The 20,291-nt window shown below is 44.7% G+C and overlaps 1 protein-coding gene across 2 annotated transcripts in view; it reads right to left on the reverse strand.

The window, feature by feature from the left end:
• LOC127568520 (kynurenine--oxoglutarate transaminase 3-like) overlaps positions 1-19,741 on the reverse strand; it is an 85,680-nt gene extending 65,939 nt beyond the window's left edge. The window contains exon 1 of one of the 2 annotated variants that reach the window (XM_052012379.1): positions 19,670-19,741. The gene's annotated coding sequence lies outside the window, so the exon portion shown is untranslated. The remainder of the gene's footprint in view (positions 1-19,669) is intronic. The other variant, XM_052012376.1, reaches the window with a different exon arrangement.
• Positions 19,742-20,291: the final 550 nt, after the last annotated feature.

Below are 20,291 nucleotides of genomic sequence, written 5' to 3' on the forward strand. Positions count from 1 at the left end.
AGCTTCAATTGAAACAAATACAACATGTGTAAATGGTCCCCGGCAACTCATGTTCAATCCTTGGCTGCTCCTTTAAACTAAACCAGATACTGGAACTGTGAGCTCTTAACAGAAACATTTACATTCCCAAACTCAAATAAGATAACATTCATTGTGACGAGCATTTTAATAAGAGTCACAAGAGCTTTCAACTGTCATAATAAAATAGCAACATGATTTGTGTTAGCTGCTTCACCCTGTGGTCCAAAACCCACTCTACACGTTGATATTGATACAGCAATAATTCCGAGGTCATATCACACCTGGGTATAATTGTCTTTCTGGCATTATCCTGGTACCCAACGACATCACAAGTCACGCATCGCAAATTTTCTCCCTTACAAAATATAGAATCTTCAGAGTCATACAGCACAGAAACAGCTCTTCGGCCCATTCTGTCCATGCCGTCCTTTTGCCCATCTATGCTAATCCTATTTCTCCACATTAGGTTAGTATTCTTCTCTGCCTTGCCTATTCAAATGCCTGTCTAAATGTCTCTTAAATATAGAGATTGTATCTGATTCCACCACCTCCTCTGGCAGTGAGTTCCAGATATCAACGGCTCTCTGTGCAAAATACTTCCCCTCAGATCCCCTTTAAAATTCCTTCCTCTCACCTTAAACCTCCATAGATGCTGCCTGACCTGCTGAGTTCCTCTAGCACTTTTTGTTTACTGCTCCAGATTCCAGCATTTCTTGTGTCTCTGTTAAATCTATGCCCCTTGTTTTTGATACCATGGGAACAAGATTCTACCTACCCTATCTATGCCTCATATAATGTTATATACCTCTGTCAGGTTACCCCTCAGCCTTGTTTTCTCCAAGGAAAACAAACTCCCATAGACTGAAGATTTTCTGTGCAAACTATGGCCTCATTGAACTTTACTGTACAACATGTCACACTATTTTATTGCATGTGTCTTAAAGTGACACACTGCCAATATCAAGAGACCTGGCTGGGCAGCTTTAGGATTCACACATCCTTCTAAAGTCCACAGAGTCTGCTCAAACTAACAAGGAATGTATCTGCAGAGGTTCTCAGTCAATGGTGACGCTTTCGGCTGCACTCCATTAATGGTGGTGTTACCAGTGAGGCACCTGCTGACAATGACTGGCCACACAATGTGGATTTGTGGCATTAGGGCAGGAGGCACAGACGTGCCCCTTCTGCAAACAGTCTACTGCCACAGAGTCTTCAGAGACACCACGTCCTACCTATTCCGTGCTGATGAACAATGTATTCACAGGCTTGGGAATCCCAAGGGTTTCACCATTGAGGTATGTGACATTTCGTGGGAACCTGAGATCAATTTCTCATGCCTGGACAAGGGCAAGGTCACAGTGCCTCTGAATTTGCTTGAGGCATGATCTTTCAAAGAACGAAAGCCTATCTCAGCCATGTTTCCTAATTTTGCTGCTCAATGCAGAATCACAGATGTCACCTGGGCTCTGTATTCATGTTGAGATGATCTCATCTACTTTGATATGAGTGAGGACAGGGTAAGGTCCTGGGTAATGGACTTTGCCGGTGTTACTGGCTTCCCATGAGGGCAGGCAGCCATTTTCTGCATGTGCCCATAAGAACTCCTCTTAATAACCCAGGCCATTCCCCCAGCGGGAAGGTTTTCCACACATAGAACATATGACATAGAACAGTACAGCACAGAAACAGAATCTTCGGCCTCTGATGTGCCGAACTAATTAAACTAGTAATTAAAGGCCTAACTAATCGCTTCTGCCTACACAATGTCCATATCCCTTCATTCTCTGCACATTCATGTGCCTATCTAAGAGCCTCTTAAACTCCTCCATCATAGTTGCCTCCACCACCACCCTTGGCAGTGCATTCCAGGCACCCACTACTCTCTGTGTAAAAAAAACTTGCCCCACACATCTCCTTTGAACTTACTCCCTCTCATCTTAAATGCGTGGCCTCTAGTATAATGGTACCAGGGTAGTGTAGCAGTTAGCGTAACACTTTACAGCGCCAGCGACCTGGGTTCAATTCCAGCCACTGTCGGTAAAGGGTTTGTATGTTCTCCCCGTGTCTGCGTGGGTTTCCTCCGGGTGCTCTGGTTTCCTCCCACATTCCAAAGATGTACAGGTTAGGAAGTTGTGGGCATGCTATGTTGGCACCGGAAGTGTGGCAACACTTGCGGGCTGCCCCCAGAACACTACGCAAAAAGATGTATTTTACTATGTGTTTGATGTACATATGACTAATAAAGATATCTTATTTTGTTAGACATTTTGACCCTTCAATATCCAAGTGGATCTCGTAGTGAATGCCACACTTCCAAGAAACTCAGATGAAGCCTTCATCCACAGGGATCCCATCTCCCAGATATTTTCCACAGCCTACACTACCCAGAGGGATGGATTCTGGGGCCCAGGTGCTGCTCTCTGCTTCCCTGGCTCCTGGCACCATTTCCATGGCGACCACAATGAGAACCACTCAAGGACCAGAATTGTTGTGGAAAACCCCAACGGTCTTCTTCAAATGAGATTCCAGTGCCCGCATCAGTCCAGGGACCAAGGAAATGTTGCATGCAGACCTGGACTGAGGGCAGGAGTTGCAGAATGAAGAACAGCAGAAACGAGGAACAGGAAGACTTTCAAAGCAACACAGTAACAGCCCACCTCCCAGCAGACCAGGGGAGTGAAGCATTGACTGTTGGCATTCAGGGACTTCCTGACAGATTCTTTTTATACAGAGCCTGCACCCTCTTGAAATATAAAAAAAACAGATAATGCTGGAGACACACAGCAGGTCAGGCAGCATCTGTGGAGGGAGAAGCAGAGTTGGTATTGGTATTGGTTTATTATTGTCACTTGTACCGAGGTACAGTGAAAAACTTGTCTTGCATACTGTTCGTACAGATCAATTCATTACACAGTGCATTGAGGTAGTACAGAGTGAATTGAGGTAGTACAGGGTAAAAACAATAACAGAATACAGAGTAAAGTGTCACAACTACGGGGAAGTACATTGCAGGTAGACAATAAGGTGCAAGGTCAAACAAGGTAGATTGTGAGGTCAGGAGTCCATCTCATCATCTAAGGGAACCATTCAATAGTCTTATCACTGTAGGATAGAAGCTGTGCTTGACTCTGGTGGTACGTGCCCTCAGGCTCCTGTATCTTCTACCTGATGGAAGAGGAGACAAGAGAGAATGACCCAGGTGGGTAGGGTCTTTGATTATGCTGGCTGCTTCACCAAGGCAGTGAGAGGTACAGACAGAGTCCACAGAGGGGAGGCTAGTTTCTGTGATGCGCTGGACTGTGTCCACAGCTCTCTGCGGTTTCTTGCAGTTGCCATACCAAGCCGTGATGCATCCAGATAGGATGCTTTCTATGGTGCATCGATAAAAATTGGTGAGTATCAAAGGGGGCATGCCAAATTTCTTCAGCCTCCTGAGGAAGTAGAGGCGCTGCTGAGCTTTCTTGGCTGTGGCGTCTACGTGGTTGGACCAGGACAGGCTGTTGGTGATGCTCACTCCTAGCTCTCAACACTCTTGACCTCAGCACCATTGATGTAGACAGGCACACGTACACCACCCCCTTTCCTGAAGTCAATGACCAGCTCTTTTGTTTTGCTGACATTGAGGGAAAGGTTATTGTCATGACACCATGTCAGTCAGTCAACAGTTCAGGTCAAAGACCCTTTGTCAAAATTGGGAAAGTCAGTTTCAAGTTGCAGAGGGTGGTGAACGAATGGATAGGACAAAGGAAATATCTCCGATAGGGTGGGGTCAGGGCTGTAGAGGGACATGTAAAAGCGGTGAACTGTAAGGAATGCCCAGAAGACCAGGCAGCATCAGTAGAGAGAGAAAAACTCTGTTAATATTACAAATAGATAACCTACGTCAATTTGAGAGAAGCAGAAAGGGCGAGTTTGCCTGTAATTGCTAAATTCAGTATAGAGTCCAGAGGGCTGCAGTGTGGTCAGATGGAAGATAAGATGATGTTCCTCAAGTTTAGAACAGTGTAAGAGGCCACAGAGAGATAGGTTGGAGTGGGAGTGGGGTGGAGAATTAAAGTGCTAAGCAATAGGAAGCTCAGGCTACACTCCACATAACATAGTTCACCATTAATTAGCTGAGAGAGACCGGAGTTCAAAAAATATTCTCTCCCTATAAGACCACCTGCACTGATCATAGCACATGAACACATCAATACATAATTCCCAATCTCATTGGTGAAACAGCTCACCACAAGTCAAGTCGAGTTTATTGTCACATGCACAAGTACATATATGCACAGATGCAATGAAAAACGTACTTGCAGCAGTATCACAGCAACACAGCATCATATAAGCAGCATTCAGAAGAAAACATAAATTAAACATAAATTATAGACAATTTTTACAAGAAAGAACACAATTAGAATTTTAAAAAGTCCATTTTAGTGCAAAGTGATCAAAGTGGTCATAGTGTTGCTAAACTGTAGTGATTAGAGTTTTGCGGGTTGGTCCAGGAATCGAATGGTTGAAGGGAAGTAGCTGTTCTCGAACCATTGGTGTGGGACTTCAGGCTTCTGTACCTCCTGCCTGATGGTAGCTGCGAGAAGATGGCACGGCCTGGTTGTTCAGTGAACTGTGTTCAGTGGTGTGTGGCTCACACTGATATATCTTGTGAGGACATGAAATTTATTTCTTCATTGCTTGAATTAGTGGGGACTCCACAGCTGGAGGCGACAGCTGGAGCCATTTCCTGCCAGGGTCTTCCTGTGGTGGTCTGGGTTGTCTCCTGAGCCCCTTGACCTTAGCCCTGGTACTTAACTCACTGATAAGAATGTCCGCTTCTCTTTAACTAAATGTACGGGCTTCCTTCCTCTTTTCTGCAGCCTTTATCTCCTCCGTGGCACCATCGTGTGTGTGTTGGGTGGTTGCCATGGGGACTGTGCCTTTAAGGGCTGATCTGCCCACTCCCCAGATGGGTGTGCAACGAGGTGATGAAAGCTTGGTTCGGTTGATCCTGGTCCCATTTTATTGCATGATTATTCTGTTTCCAAATATTTCTTCTTAACATAGGAGGCCATTTGGCCCATTGAGTCAATGCTGGCTCACAGGGCAATCTCATTCCCCACTAATTTTCCTCTAAACTATTCTCCCGTCAATTCCCCCCAAACCCCAGATTCTACCACTTACCTGTACACGAGGGACAACTTACAGTGGCCAATTAACCCAGTGACACGCAGGTCCTGGGGATGTGGGAGGAAATCAGGAGCACCTGGAGGAAGCCCACACTGTCACGGGGAGTCTGTGTGGAGTCTGCACATTTTCCCTGTGACCCTGTGGACTAACACCAAGCAGACAGTACCGGAGGTCAGGATTGAACCCGGATTGCTGGCACCCTGAAGTTGCAAAGTCAAAGTCGAGTTTATTGTCATGTACACAAGTACATGTATGCACAGGAGCAATGAAAATCTTACTTGCAGCAGCATCACAGGCACATAGCATTCCCTCCCTACCTGCATTCCCTTGAGCTGCAGGATCCTCATATTTTCCAGAAGGAGGCCATTCCGTCCATCAGGTTGATGTTGGCTCTCAGAGCAATCCCATCAATCCCACCGCCCTGTAACTTGTTCTCCCTCAAATGCTCACTAACCTCACTCCACCCCTCCATTCTCCTTCTATCACCTACACTAGGAGCAACTTACAGCGGCCAATTAACCTACCAATCAGATACACAACATTCAGAAGAAAAACATAAACATAGATTATACACTATTTGTGCAAGAGACGACACAACTAGAACAAAAAAAAGTCCATTGTAGTGCAAAGTGGTCAAACTGGTTATGGTGTTGCTATACTGAGGCAGTGATTTGGGTTGTTCAGGTTGGTTCAAGAACTGCTGTTCAAGAGCAGTGAGCAGCTCAACTTGCTCTGCCACCCACAGTTTCTAATGTATTTTTGGCAAGTTAGGGATCTGATTCAGTGTTAGTGCCATCTGCAACACTTATTTAGCACAGCAGAAAAGGAGACAAGTTCCACAGGAGCTTTTACAAGGGAAGTTGGAAGAAAGGCACTGGGTCTGGGTGGATAACTTGATCAGACAACTGGTGGAAACATGGCAGACCTGCTGTGCTGTAAAATTTGATGGTTCTTGACTGCTGTATCTGAAGCAGATGGATTGCCAGCAAGAATGCTTATTTTAATCAGAGTGGGGCTAATTTTTGCCAATATTCAGGCTATTATAAGAGTCTCCCGATCATTTTTTCCTCTCCCTCCAGGCAAGCAGACTTGCCAACATAAAAAATATCCAGTCAGTAAAGTTCACATTTAAAAACTTGATGTGACTGTGCCACATTCTCATGTGAGTTATTTTTACACTGGCAGAGTTAATTATAGAAACCTGGAGCACTGCAGAAGGTCAGGGCTAGCACTTTCTAAGAGCCACAGAATTAGCCTCACTCCCCTATGCTTTGCCCATAGACCATTTAAATTTTTTTGTTTTCCATTACAAGCCTACTTCCACTTTCCAAAGTGGAAATAGATCACTACCAATGCCTAATAACGTTCACGAAGGTATGGTATGAATGTCTTACTGATACAGAGTCACAGAAGGGTTACAAAATGGAAGGACGTCCATGAGATGGTATGGATGAGCACAGCTCCATCAACTCTTAAGAAATTTGACACCATGCAGGTCAAAGCAGCCCAATTGATTGCCACCGTATCAACCTCCCTCATCATTCATTTCCTCCAGTACTAGAAATATAGTGGCTGCAGTGTGAACTATATACAAAACTCACTGCAATTACTTACCCAGGCCACTCTGATAGCGCCTCCCAAATCTCCATCACCAAAAAGGATAGAGTGTTGGAGCAGAACTGCAGCTTCCCCTCCAAGTCGCACCCATCTTAACTAGGAAATGTATTGCTTGTCCTTCATTGTAAATACTCCAGCTCCCTCCAGAACATCATTGTAGGAGTACCTTCACCAGAAGGACTGCAGAGGTTCAAGAAGGTGTCTGACTCACCACCACCTTCTCAAGGACAATTAGGGATGGGCATTAAATGCCTGCCTTGTCTGCGATGCCCAGATCCCAGTTTTGTTCACCAAGTGTTTATTCCAATTTATCAGGCAGATCTGTTCTTACCAATTGAAATTAGTCCATCAGGTCAAGCACCATCTATAGAGAGAGCCTTTGACAGATCCCCATGAAGATATCAGTCTCAGCTCTGTTGAGGTCCCAATGCCCCCAGAATCTAAAGCCGGTGGTGGGTATTTGGAACAACCTGCCAGAGGAAGTTGTAGAGGATGGTACAATTATGACATTTAAAAGACATTTAGCCAGGTACATGGATATGATAGGATTAGAGGGATTTGAATTACCCCTGGTCTTGGTTCTAGCGGCACTACCTAGGGGAAGCATCTCCCCCCCTCAGTATTCAGAACTGAGGACCAGTTAAAGAGTAGGATGCCCTCAGCAGCCTCTGAGATGCCTCCCTGCTTCTTTTTATCTTATTCCTTCCCTACCTGCATTCTCTTGAGCTGCAGGATCCTCATATTTTCCAGAAGGAGGCCATTCCGTCCATCAGGTCGATGTTGGGTCTCAGACCAGTTCCATCAATCCCACTGCCCTGTAACCTATTCTCCCTCAAATGCTCACTAACTTCACTCTACCGCTCCATTCTCCTACTACCACCTACACTAGAACCAATTTACAGCAGCCAGTTAACCTACCAAGCAGCAGGTCTCTGGGATGTGGGAGGAAACCAGAGCACCCAGGGGACAGAGAAACAGAGGACTGCAGATGCTGGAATCCAGACGAAAAACACGATGATGCTGGAAGAACTAAGCAGGCCGGGCAGCATCCGTGGAGAAAAGCAGGCGATCAACGTTTCAGGTCAGGACCCTTCTTCAGGACTGAAGATTGGAAAAGGGGAAGCCCAATATATAGGAGGGAAAAGCAGAGCAGTGATAGGTGGACAAAAGAGGGGAGGCGGGGTGGGCACAAGGTGGTGATAAGTAGATGCAGGTAAGAAGTAGTGATAGGCAGGTGAGGGGGAGGAGAGAGGAGCAGATCCATGGGGGGTGGGTCAAAGGTAAGGAGAAAAAAAGGGGTAGAAAAAAGGCCAGGAAAGGGAAGAGAAGAAGAAGCATGGTTGGGGGAGGATGTGGGGAAGGGGGTGGGGATTACCTAAAGTGGGAGAATTCAATGTTCATGCTGTTAGGCTGCAAGTTTCCAAGACAGAAAATGAGGTGCTGTTCCTCTAGTTTGTGCTTGGAATTCTCCTGGCAGTGGAGGAGGCCGAGGACTGACATATCAGTGATGGAGTGGGAGGGGGGGGGTTGAAGTGACTGGCAACGGGAAGATGAATATCGCAGTTACGGACAGAGTGTAGATGTTCTGCAAAACGGTCACCTAGTCTGCGTTTGGTCTCACCAATGTAGAGGAGGCCACACTTGGAGCACCGAATGCAGTAGATGATATTAAGGGAGGTGCAGGTGAATCTCTGTCTCACCTGAAAGGACCATTTGGGTCGCTGGATGGAGGTGATGGAGGTGGTGTAGGGGCAGGTGTTGCACCTATGGCGGGGGCAGTGGAAAATTCCCGGGATGGGAGCGGGATGGGTTGGGGGGGGGGGTGAGGAGTGAACTAGGGAGTCGCGGAGAGAACGGTCCCTGCGAAAGGCAGACTGGGGTGGGAAGGGGAAGATATGCTTGGTGGTGGGGTCCCATTGGAGAAGGCGGAAGTGGCGGAGAATGATGTGTTGGATACGTAGGCTGGTAGGATGAAATGTGAGGACAAGGGGAACCCTATCCCTGTTGGGTCTGGGAGGGGTGGGGGTGAGAGCAGAGTTGTGGGAAATGGCAGAGATGCGGGTGCGAGCACGCTCGACCACAAGTGAGAGGGAAGCCCCGGCTAGAAAAGAAGTTGGACATCTCAGATGTCCTGGAGTGGAAAGCCTCATCATAGGAGCAGATGTGGCAGAGGCAGAGAAATTGAGAAAAATGGATCGCCTCCTTGCAAGAGACATGGTGGGAGGAGCTGTAATCGAGGTAGCTGTGGGCGTCAGTGGGTCTGCAGAAGATGTCAGTGGAAAATAATGTCTTGAGATGGAGACAGAAAGATCATGTTTCTTCTTCTCTTCCCTTTCCTAGCCTAGCTCTCTTTTTTCTTGTCCCCTTTTTCTTCTCTCTCCTTACCTTTGACCCATCCCCCGGTGGATCTGCTCCTCTCTCCTCCCCCGCACCTGCCTATCACTATCTCTTCCCTACATCTACCTATCACCACCTTGGGCCCACCCCTCCTCCCCTCTTTTGTCCACCTATCACTGCTCTGCTTTTCCCTCCTATATATTAGGCTTCCCCTTTTCCTATCTTCCTGAAGAAGGGTCCTGACCCGAAATGTTGACCACCTGCATTTCTCCACGGATGCTGCCTGGCCTGCTGAGTTCCTCCAGCATCATCATGTTTTTCACCTTGGGGATATCTACATACCATAGGGAGAACATGCAAACCGTACATCAGAGATCAAAATTGAATTTAGGTCACTGGAACTGTGAGGCAAAAGCGCCAACAGCTCTACCACTATTCACAATGAGCAAGGAAATCACCAGATGGATTGAATTTGAAAATATGGAAATGTTAGTTATGCAGCTTTTTTGTAACATTGCAGTTTTTTGACTGTATTTTAGCCGTGCAGTAATCCTTGCCCAGAAAGATCCCTTTAAGAGATATTGTGATTCCATTGTAATGAACTCCCACTAGCGTTTGGACAATTACACAAGAAGAAAAGGTTGTACCCAGGGAAAGGCACATGTTGAACCATGAGTGTGTTTTACTGGATGTTTACAAACCCTGCCGCTATAATAATCCACTTCTGGAATAGATTTGTCATCGCACCAAATCAAGAAACGCCAATTACTTTTTTCAGTCAGCTACAACTTTCACCATTATATTTGTTATCCATTATAACACACAATGTGGTAGATAAGCCCCAGTACCTTTGGTACTTCCCCCAAGTATGTCCTGAGATTAACTGTACTTTCTGTCAGAGGTAGACATCTCAATTTCCTGCTGTTACTATCTCTACCCCTAATAGAACAATCTGCTGCAGAACTGAAAATTATTTTTACAGCCCTGTTACTTGCTTTTACTTTTATTTTGAAATTGTACTGCTTCTCACCATTTTTATTAGTAGCATGGCTGGTGTACGTCCCGTTCTGCTTCAATGTTATACACACCCTCTCATAGAAACATAGAAAAACTACAGCACAATTCAGGCCCTTCGGCCCACAAAGCTGTGCCGAACATGTCCCTACCCTAGAAATTACTAGGCTTACCCATAGCCCTCTATTTTTCTCAGCTCCATGTATCTATCCAACAGTCTCTTAAACAACCCTATCGTATCCACCTCCACCACTGCTGCCGGCAGCCCATTCCACGCACTCACCACTCTCTGAGTAAAAAACTTACCCCTGACATCTCCTCTGTACCTACTCCCCAGCACCTTAAACCTATGTCCTCTTGTGGCCACCATTTCAGCCCTGGGGAAAAGCCTCTGACTATCTACCCAATCAATACCTCTCATCATCTTATACACCTCTATCAGGTCCCCCCTTCATCCTCAGTCGCTCCAAGGAGAAAAGGCCGAGTTCCCTCAACCTGCTTTCATAAAGCATGCTCCACATTCCAGGCAGCATCCTTGTAAATCTCCTCTGCACCCTTTCTATGGCTTCCACATCCTTCCTGTAGTGAGGTGACCAGAACTGAGCACAGTACTCCAAGTGGGGTCTGACCAGGGACCTATATAGCTGCAACAATACCTCTCAGCTCCTAAATTCAATTCCCCGATTGATGAAGGATAATACACCGTATGCCTTCTTAACCACAGAGTCAACCTGCGCAGCCGCTTTGAGCGTCCTATGGACTTGGACCCCAAGATCCCTCTGATTCTCCACACTGCCAAGAGTCTTACCATTAATACTATATTCTGCCATCATATTTGCCCTACCAAAATGAACCACTTCACACTTATCTGGGTTGAACTGCATCTGCCACTTCTCAGCTCAACTTTGCATCCTACCTATGTCCCTCTGTAACCTCTGACAGCCCTCCAAACTATCCACAACACCCCCAACCTTTGTGTCATCCGCAAACTTACTAACCCACCCCTCCACTTCCTCATCCAGGTCGTTTATAAAAATCACAAAGAGCAGGGGTCCCAGTACAGATCCCTGAGGTACACCACTGGTCACCGACCTCCACGCAGAATACGACCCTTCAACAACCACTCTTTGCCTTCTGTGGACCAGCCAGTTCTGGATCCACCCTTCAATATCCCCTTGGATCCCATGCCTCCTTACTTTCTCAATAAGCCTTGCATGGGGTACCTCTCTCTATTTTTTAATGTTACACAACTTTCCTCTCTGCCTGGGGATCAGTTTGGTAACGCCACTCTGAATAATTGTTCTGTACTTATACACCATAGTGATATATCCCTTCTTGTGACAAATAGAACACCTTAGCTCCTAAGGATGAGTTGTGCTGAAGGGCCTATTTCCATGCAGTGAAATTACTCCCTTACCTCTGTAGCTAGAATTAACACCACTTGCAGTGACCTGGTCGTATCTACAGGAGGCACAGCCTTAAGAAGGCAACATCTATTATCAAAGATCCCCACGATCTGGGCCACGCCATCTTCTCACAACTACCATCGGGCAGGAGGTACAGAAACCACACCACCAGGTTCAAGAACAGCTACTTCCCTTCAATCATTCGGTTCTTGAACTAACCGCACAACCCTAATCACTAGAGTTTAACAACGCTATGACTACTTTGATCACTTTGCACTAAAAGGGACTTATCTTTTAATTCTAATTGTGTTCTTTCTTGTAAAAATTGTGTATAATTTATGTTTAATTTATGTTTTTCTTCTGAATGCTGCTTATATAATGCTATGTGCCTGTGATGCTGCTGCAAGTAAGTTTTTCATTGCTCCTGTGCCTACATGTACTTGTGCATATGACAGTAAACTCAACTTTAAGTTTCTGTCCTTATTTCAGGGACTAAACCATTGCTATTGCTTTCTGACTACATCAGACCCTGCTCAGCACTACCTCAAGATCACTGGTTTGTTGAAGTGCTCTTGGTCCTCCAGTCCAAACACTCACGGGTACGGACTGCCGTGTACTTTAAAAACAGACACCTGCTGGACTGCATGTTGCTGTGCCAGGAACCTGACATGAAGCCCTTCCCTCCGCTGGCACTCCCGCAGCAATGATCTCGTCACCCCATGGCTCTGTGAGGAATGAATCCCAGAGGCAATGTGCATTGGCTGTCTGTGAGAGCTGGCATTTGGGATGGCCGGGGAAAGCAGTGCATCTGCTCACTGTTGAGACATGGGCTCAGGGTAGTATGGTGAGTGTGGGCCATCACTAGAGGACTGGCAGCACCTCCTCCATGAATTGACAGACTGCCTGGATCATACGATCTCTCTCATCACCTCCTGGTGGATACATAGAAGCTGCTGTCTCCTGTCTACACAGCTCCCCATTGCCCAGAGCTTTCTCCATGGTGACAGACTGAACAACCATTGACCAGGAGAGGGCAGGGTTTCAAGCCAGGTTTCCAGTACGTCTAACTTCTCTCGAAATATAATACTTTAATGACCCATCTTAACATTGATTCCACAGGTGCTTTCATTCCTAGGAACACATCCTGAGTGCTAGAACAGAACAGTACAGCACAGTACGGGCCCTTCGGCCCACGATGTTGTGCCGAACTTTATGAACACCTCCTCCATGATCAATCTAACCCTTCCCTCCTGCACAGTCCATAACCATCCATTTTACTTACATCCATGTGCCTATCTAAGAGCCTTTTAAATGTCCCTATTGTTTCAGCCTCTACAACCACCCCCGGCAGTGCGTTCCAGGCACCCACCACTCTTTGTGTAAAGAACCCACCTCTGACATCTCCCCTAAACATTCCTCCTCTGATCTTAAACTGATGCCCTCTGGTATTGGCTATTACCACCTGGGGAAAAGGTGCTGGCAGTCTCCTCAATCTATGCCCTCATAATTTTAGACACCTCTATCAAGTCGTCTCTCATCCTGCATCACTCCAAAGAGAAAAGCCTTAGCTTGCTCAACCTTTTGTCATGAGACATGTTCTCTAATCCAGGCAGTATCCTGGTAAATCTCCTCTGCACCCTCTCTAAAGCTTCCACATCCTTCCTATAATGAGGTGACCAGAATTGAACACAATACTCCAAGTGTGGTCTAAACAGAGTTTTATAGAGCTGCAACATTATCTTGCGGATCTTGAACTCAGTCCCCTGACTAATGAATGCCAGTACTCCATATGCCTTCTTTATCACCCTATCAACTTCTGTGGCAACTTTGAGGGATCTATGGACTTGGACATCAAGATCCTTCTGTTCTTGCACACTGCTCAGAATCCTGCCATTAACCTTGTACTCTGCCTTCAAGTTTGTTCTTCCAAAGTGTATCACTTCACACTTTCTCTGCCCAACTCTGCATCCTGTCTATATCCTGTTGTAACCTACGACAACCTTCTACACTAGCCACAACCTCTCCAACCTTTGTGTCATCCACAAACTTACTAACCCATCCCTCCACTTCCTCATCCAAGTAATTTCTAAAAATCACAAAGAATAGGGGTCCCAGAAGAGATCCCTACAGAACATTACCAGTCACTGACTTCCAGGCAGAATATTCTCCATCTAGTACCACACTCTGCCTTCTGTGGGCAAGCCAATTCCAAATCCATGCAGCCAAGTCTCAATGGATCCCATGCCTCATGACTTTCTGGATGAGCCTACCATAGGAAAACTTGTCAAATGCTTTACTAAAGTCCATACACACCACATCCACCGCTCTACATTCACCTATTTGTTTTGTCACCTCCTTGAAAAACTCAATTAGGCTCGTGAGGCACAACCTGCCCCTCACAAAGCCATGCTGACTATCCCTATGCTTCTCCAAATGCTCATAAATTCTGTCCCCAAGAATCCTTTCCAATAGCTTGCCCACCACTGACAGGATTATCCCTATTACCTTTCTTGAACAAGGGAACAACATTAGCTATCCTCCAATCCTCTGGTACCACTCCTGTGGCCAAGTAGGATGCAAATATCATTGTCAACGCCCCAGCAATCTCTTCCGTCACCTCCCTTTGTAACCTGGAGTATATCCCGTCTGGTCCCGGGGACTTATCTATCCTAATGTTTTTCAGCAGCTCCAACACCACCTCTTTCTTAACCTCAACATTAACCTCAACATCTTAACCTCACATTAGTCTGTTCCATGCTGATCTCACATTTGTCAAAGTCCCTCTCCCTAGTGAACACTGAAGCAAAATATTCAATAAAGACCTCCCCTACCTCCTCCGCCTCTAGCACGTTTCCCCCTTTATCCCTGAGCGGTCCTACCCTCACTCTAGTCACCCTTCTATTCCACACATACATGTAGAATGCCTTGGGGTTTTCCTTTATTCTACTTGCCAAGGCCTTCTCATGGCCCTTTCTAGCTCTCCTTATTCCCTTCTTAAGCCTTTTCCTGGCTACCTTATAACTCTCAAGAACTCTGCGTGATTTTTGCATCCTAAACCTTAAGTATGCTTCCTTCTTCCTCTTGACTAAATGTTTCACCTCTCTTGTCAACCATGGTTCCTTCACCCCACCATCCTTTCCCTGTCTCAGTGGGACAAACCTATCCAGAACCACATGCAAATGTTCCCTAAAAAGCCTCCACATTTCTTCTGTGCGTTTCCCTGAGAACATCTGTTCCCAATTTATGTTCCCAAGATCCTGCCTAACACCATTGTAATTAGCCCTCCCCTAATTAAGAACTTTCCCATATTGTCTGCTCCTATCCATGTCCATGGCTATGCGAAAGGTCGGGGAATTGTGGTCACTATCTCCGAAATGCTCGCTCACTGACAGGTCTGTCACCTGACCAGGTTCATTGCCTGGTACTAGATCCAGTCGGCTATCTACATACTGTGTCAGGAATCCTTCCTGGACACACCTAAGAAATTCTGCCCCATCTAAAACTTTTGCACTCAATCAATATTAGGGAAGTTGAAGTCTCTCATGACAACGACCCTGTCATTTTTGCACCTTTCCAAAATCTGCCTACTTATCTGTTCCTCAGTGTCCTGGTGGCTATTGGGGGGCCTATAGAATACTCCCAATTGAGTGATCGCTCCCTTCCTGTTTCTGACTTCCACCCACACTGGCTCAGTAGACGATCCCTCCATGATGTCCTCCCTTTCTGAAGCTGTGATACTGTCCCTGATTAGCAATGCCACTCCCCCTCCCCCTTTTCCCTCCTTCCCTATCCCTTTTGAAATACCTAAACCCTGGAACGTCAAGCAGCCAATCCTGTCCTTGCGACAGCCAAGTCTCTGTAATGGCCACAACATCGTAATTCCATGTACTGATCCCTGCTCTGAGTTCGTCACCCTTATTCTTAATACTTCTCGCATTAAAGTAAAGACATGTCAACCCATCTAACTGACTGTGTTTATGACCTATCCACTGTCTATCCTTCCTCACAGTTTCTCCACATAATGCATCTACCTTTACACCAACTGCTCCATCATCTGACTGAACACTTTGCTTCCCATCAGCACTGAGTGAAAAAATGGTCTACAAGCTATGATTATGTTTGTGTAAGGCAATTGAGGAAGTGTCTTGGCTTTCTTGGCTGCCATTTCCATGGAGATTTCAAGGACTAAAACCTAGCCACGTTGGGAGGGTAAAAGCAAGTGTGCACAGCTAGCTATCAATAAGTCCAATGAAAGACAGATTACTTAATTTTTATGACCCAGTACTACAATCCACACTCGTCTGATCTATAACTGAAGATTAAGAGATTGTTAGCAGAAGTTTTTATTTGCTAACAATGAGATATTTTGCAAGAGGCAAAATATTTTCTTCCCCTTGTTTTTCCCATCACCTCTCTGTGGATTCAATGATTTCTTTGAATAATTTCCAGGAAATTACCAATAATAAAAAAAGATCAAAAGTGATGTTATTAAAGTCATAGATTAAAACAGCATGGAAGCAGGCCCTTCAGCCCAACTCATTCACGCTGACCAAGATGCCCATCTAAGCATTTGCTCACATTATGGCCATCTACCTTTAACCCTTTTCTATACATGTATCGGTCCAAATGTATTTTAGGTCAATGAAATCAAGTAATTTCTACTCCACAAGACACAGAACATAGAACACTACAGCACAGTTCAGGCCTTTTGGCTTATGATGCTGTGCCGACATTTTATCCTGCTCTAATATCTATCTAACCCTTCCCTCCCACATCGGTCTCCATTTCTCTATCATTCATGTGGCTATCTAAGAGTCTCTTAAATGTCCCTAATGTATCTGCCCCCACAACCTCTGCCAGCAGTGCATTCCATGCACCCACCACTCTCTGTGTAAAAAAACTTACCCCTGACATCGCCCTTATACCCTCCTCCAATCACCTTAAAATTATGTCCCCTCATGTTAGCTATTTTCACCCTGGGAAAAAGTCTTAGACTGTCAACTCAATCTATGCCTCTTATCATCTTGTACACCTCTAGCAAGTCACCTCTCATCCTCCTTCTCTCTAAAGAGAAAAGCCCTAACTCACTCAACCTATCCTCAGAAGATATGCTCTCCAATCCAGGCAGCATCCTGGTAAATCTCCTCTGCACCCTCTCTAAAGCTTCCACATCCTTCCTATAATGAGGCGACCAGAACTGAACACAGTACTCTAAGTGTGGTCTAACCAGAGTTCTATAGAGCTACAATATTACCTCGTGGCTCTTGAACTCAATACCCCGACTAATGACCAGTGATGGTTTTGGCTGCCTGACATATTGATTTGCGTCAAGACACAGCAACACCTCAATAAACAGCAACAGGTTCAAGAGATAGATCTGAAGAGGGACCTATTATAAATAATTCTCCTAGCCTGGCTCTCAAAGAAAATCAACTTGGCATTATTTCCCTTCAGTTGGAAGAGTCAGTTACTTCAACACGAGACAAGCAAAATAGTTTTATGTGTAAGTGGTTACCAAGTATTAAAAACGCAAATCGTAGTCAATGCAGAATGCCATTGTGACCAAATCTCTGAAAGCTAACTGTTGTCTGAGCATTCGATCAGACGTAGCATTATATGGCTGGCAAGGGTGATGAGTGAGCTTAAGCACCAAAAGCAACTTCCTTTCATGGATGGATATTTAAGGACTGAGGATCCATCAAGATGCAATTTTATGAGTTAACTAAAGGTACCAACAAGATAACAAGTGTAACACAGCATCTGTTGGAGCATTGGCAGAAAACTTCTAGTGTACAAGGTCTGTGTTGTGTAATCTGCTTGCAGCAGTGGAAGCAGTTCACATTCTCCCAGTGCCATCTGGATAAAGAAGAAAGTTAATCACTTCTCCCACCCCAATCAGTATCCAGAGACACGTCCTGCTGAGAAATGACCTTGCAAACAAGACGACTAGAACAGGTTCCATTATGAAGGTAGTAACAAGCACAAAGAAGTGATTCTTGTGCTCCTCTGTTGCCAGAGAAGAGCTGCATGTTCATGAGATAGACCCTCACCAAGCTTCCCTTGGATCTCATCTCCAATATGGAAGAAATAGGTTGCCTCAGGTGGCATTTGGCTCAAAAAGAGAAGGAAGGTCAACTGACGGAGCAGAAGTGAAAGTTAGCTTAAAGGAAGGAATTACTGAAAGGATTTTAGTTTTGATCTAGTGTGGTAGGAGGGCTCTAAAATCCTTTGAATTTTAGTATGTTAAACAAGATCATTTTATTAAAACTATGTACAGATATTTATTAAAGAAGTACCAATGGATGTTAAGTTTTTTTCAAAAGTTTACTATGTTTGATTTTTGCTATAGAATGTACCAACAACCTGGTGGAACGATTTGCTTTTCTACAGATGTAGCTGACAGTTTTGGTCAAGTTTTGCTGAAAGCATTTTCCATGTTTAATGGAAGTAATTAAATACAATTGCCTGTTTCCAATACCTAAACATAAATGGAATGGCAGGGAAAGGGAATGCGTTGTGATTCCCCGTGGCAGATTTCTGGACCTTATCCTTCCTGTGCATGAGTGAAGAGTTGAGGTGTTCCAAACCTGGGGCTCGGTAGGAAGGAACATGATGTGCATCCCACCAGCTGTGAAGGGTGGAAATCCTTGCAACTAATATCATTGTGACCGTATCAGGCCAGGTAGTGAAATGGCCGTCAGTTGGAGTGGAACTGGAGATGACTTTTTCTTTCAGTGCAACCTCCTATGGTGGACCAGCAGGACCTAAGAAACTTCACATGCAGAACATGGGTAAAGTTGGACAATACACACCCCGCACTTGGAGTATTTCTGAATTATCTCATCAACTGCTTCCCAGTTACCACAGGATGATGGTCTACCTTATATTCATATTACTTTAATTAAAGGCTATATTATACAATAGTATGTGAAATCTTGTCTGAAGCTACTTTTATTTATGGTCTTAGTGACTTGCTTGGCAAACTTACCTAGCAAATGTATTAAAATAATAATCAAATTAAGCAGTCATCAATGCAAACTATCCTTGTAAATGCTGGATGCTTCATGATGGGAGTCGACCATGCATTCACTCCACCACCAACACACAGTAGCAGCAGTTTGTATCATCTACAGGATGCACTGCAACAACTCACCAAGATTCCTTGGACATCACCTTCCATATCCATGACCTCTACCAGCTAGAAGGTCAAGAGCAGCAAAAGCACCCCTGGAAGTTGCCCTCCAAGCCACACACCATCCTCATTTGAAAATATATCGCAGTTCCTTTGCTGTTGCTTGGTCAAAATCTTGGAATTCTCTCCCTAACAGCAATGTGGGTGTACCCACCCCTCAAGGACTGCACCACCTTCTCAAGGGCAACTAGGGATGGGCAATTAAATGCTGGCTCAGCCTGCGATGCCCACATCCCTTGAATGAATAAAAAAATCTATCTGATGCCCTAATTAATTAACTCCCTAAAATTACCTTCCTCGTCCCTTGGTGTTTCTCTGGACTTGTCTCTGGCTGTATTTCCAAAAAGTAATCTTTACCCCTCACCTGCATTCAGAGCTGCCTTCAACGTCATTTTGATATCTCCGTTTACAAGAGGAGTTGAGCTTTCTATTTATTTGATATTTAGTTTACTTTTTCCTAATTAATTAGTTCAACTTATTATTCCTTTTTTTGCACTACTTATTTATTTTGTAGCTTATTGTAACTTTTATGTCTCTGCTGCTGCCATAAAACAACAAATTTCATGTTATATACTGTAAGTCAGCGATAAAACTGATTCTGATTCTGACCTGCTAGGCATTAATTTGTTTTTAATTCTTCCAGTAGCTTTTTAGTCTGTTATAAGTATATATAAAAACAAACATGCAATCTTGCACTAAGCTCCAAACAAAATTTTAAATACTTTCTTCCTAAAGCTTCCATGGAGCACCGAAAGTATAGGAGCCACAGACACACCTCCTCCCCCCCTCTGCAATGAATCCCCTGGCCAGCCAAAATCTGACATTAGCACTCTTTTTAAGGCTGCCTTCAATCGGAGCCTTTTGTTTGTGGCCAGTGGTACTAAACGAAAAATGTAAGTTTTATTTTTACCTCAGGATTAGAAGCCACCAGTCCTGGATTTAGCCTTTGCCTCGAACTTTGGAAGTGCAATATTCTGAGCAATCTGCTCTTAAACAGTTTCTGAAGTATTAGCATGAATTGGAGTAATTATTAACTACTTATCTTCAAGGTTAACTAAGAAACTTGCGTACTACACACAGGTCAATGGAGAGGTGGAATTTTATTGACTTCTGCAATGTGTGTCCTGGCAGGCCAGTGATTTACATAAAGTTGTGCTTCCCCATGATGCAGTCACAGTTGACTGGCCATGTTGAACCTTGTACTTTATTCACATGGTTCTTATTTTGTCCAGTCTCAGCTTTGGATTGTGCACTTTGTACTTCTTGGGAAGAACTGGGTGAAATAAAGGAATAGTCTTTGATATTCGCTCTAGAATAACTTATTTTAGAATCAATTTCATAATCGTAGAAACCTACATTAGATAAGGAGAGCATTTTTTTACATTTTATTCTCTGGATATTAGTGCTGTGAATAGAAATATCTGGATCTTAAATATCCTTTTAAAATATTTCTAGTTTTTTTCACAAGTTAAAACACTTGAAAATCTTTAAGCCAAATGCTGGTAAATGGGTACTTGATGGATGAATAGGGT

Source organism: Pristis pectinata, chromosome 3, assembly GCF_009764475.1.
Source record: "Pristis pectinata isolate sPriPec2 chromosome 3, sPriPec2.1.pri, whole genome shotgun sequence".
Classification (NCBI taxonomy): Eukaryota; Metazoa; Chordata; class Chondrichthyes; order Rhinopristiformes; family Pristidae; genus Pristis; species Pristis pectinata.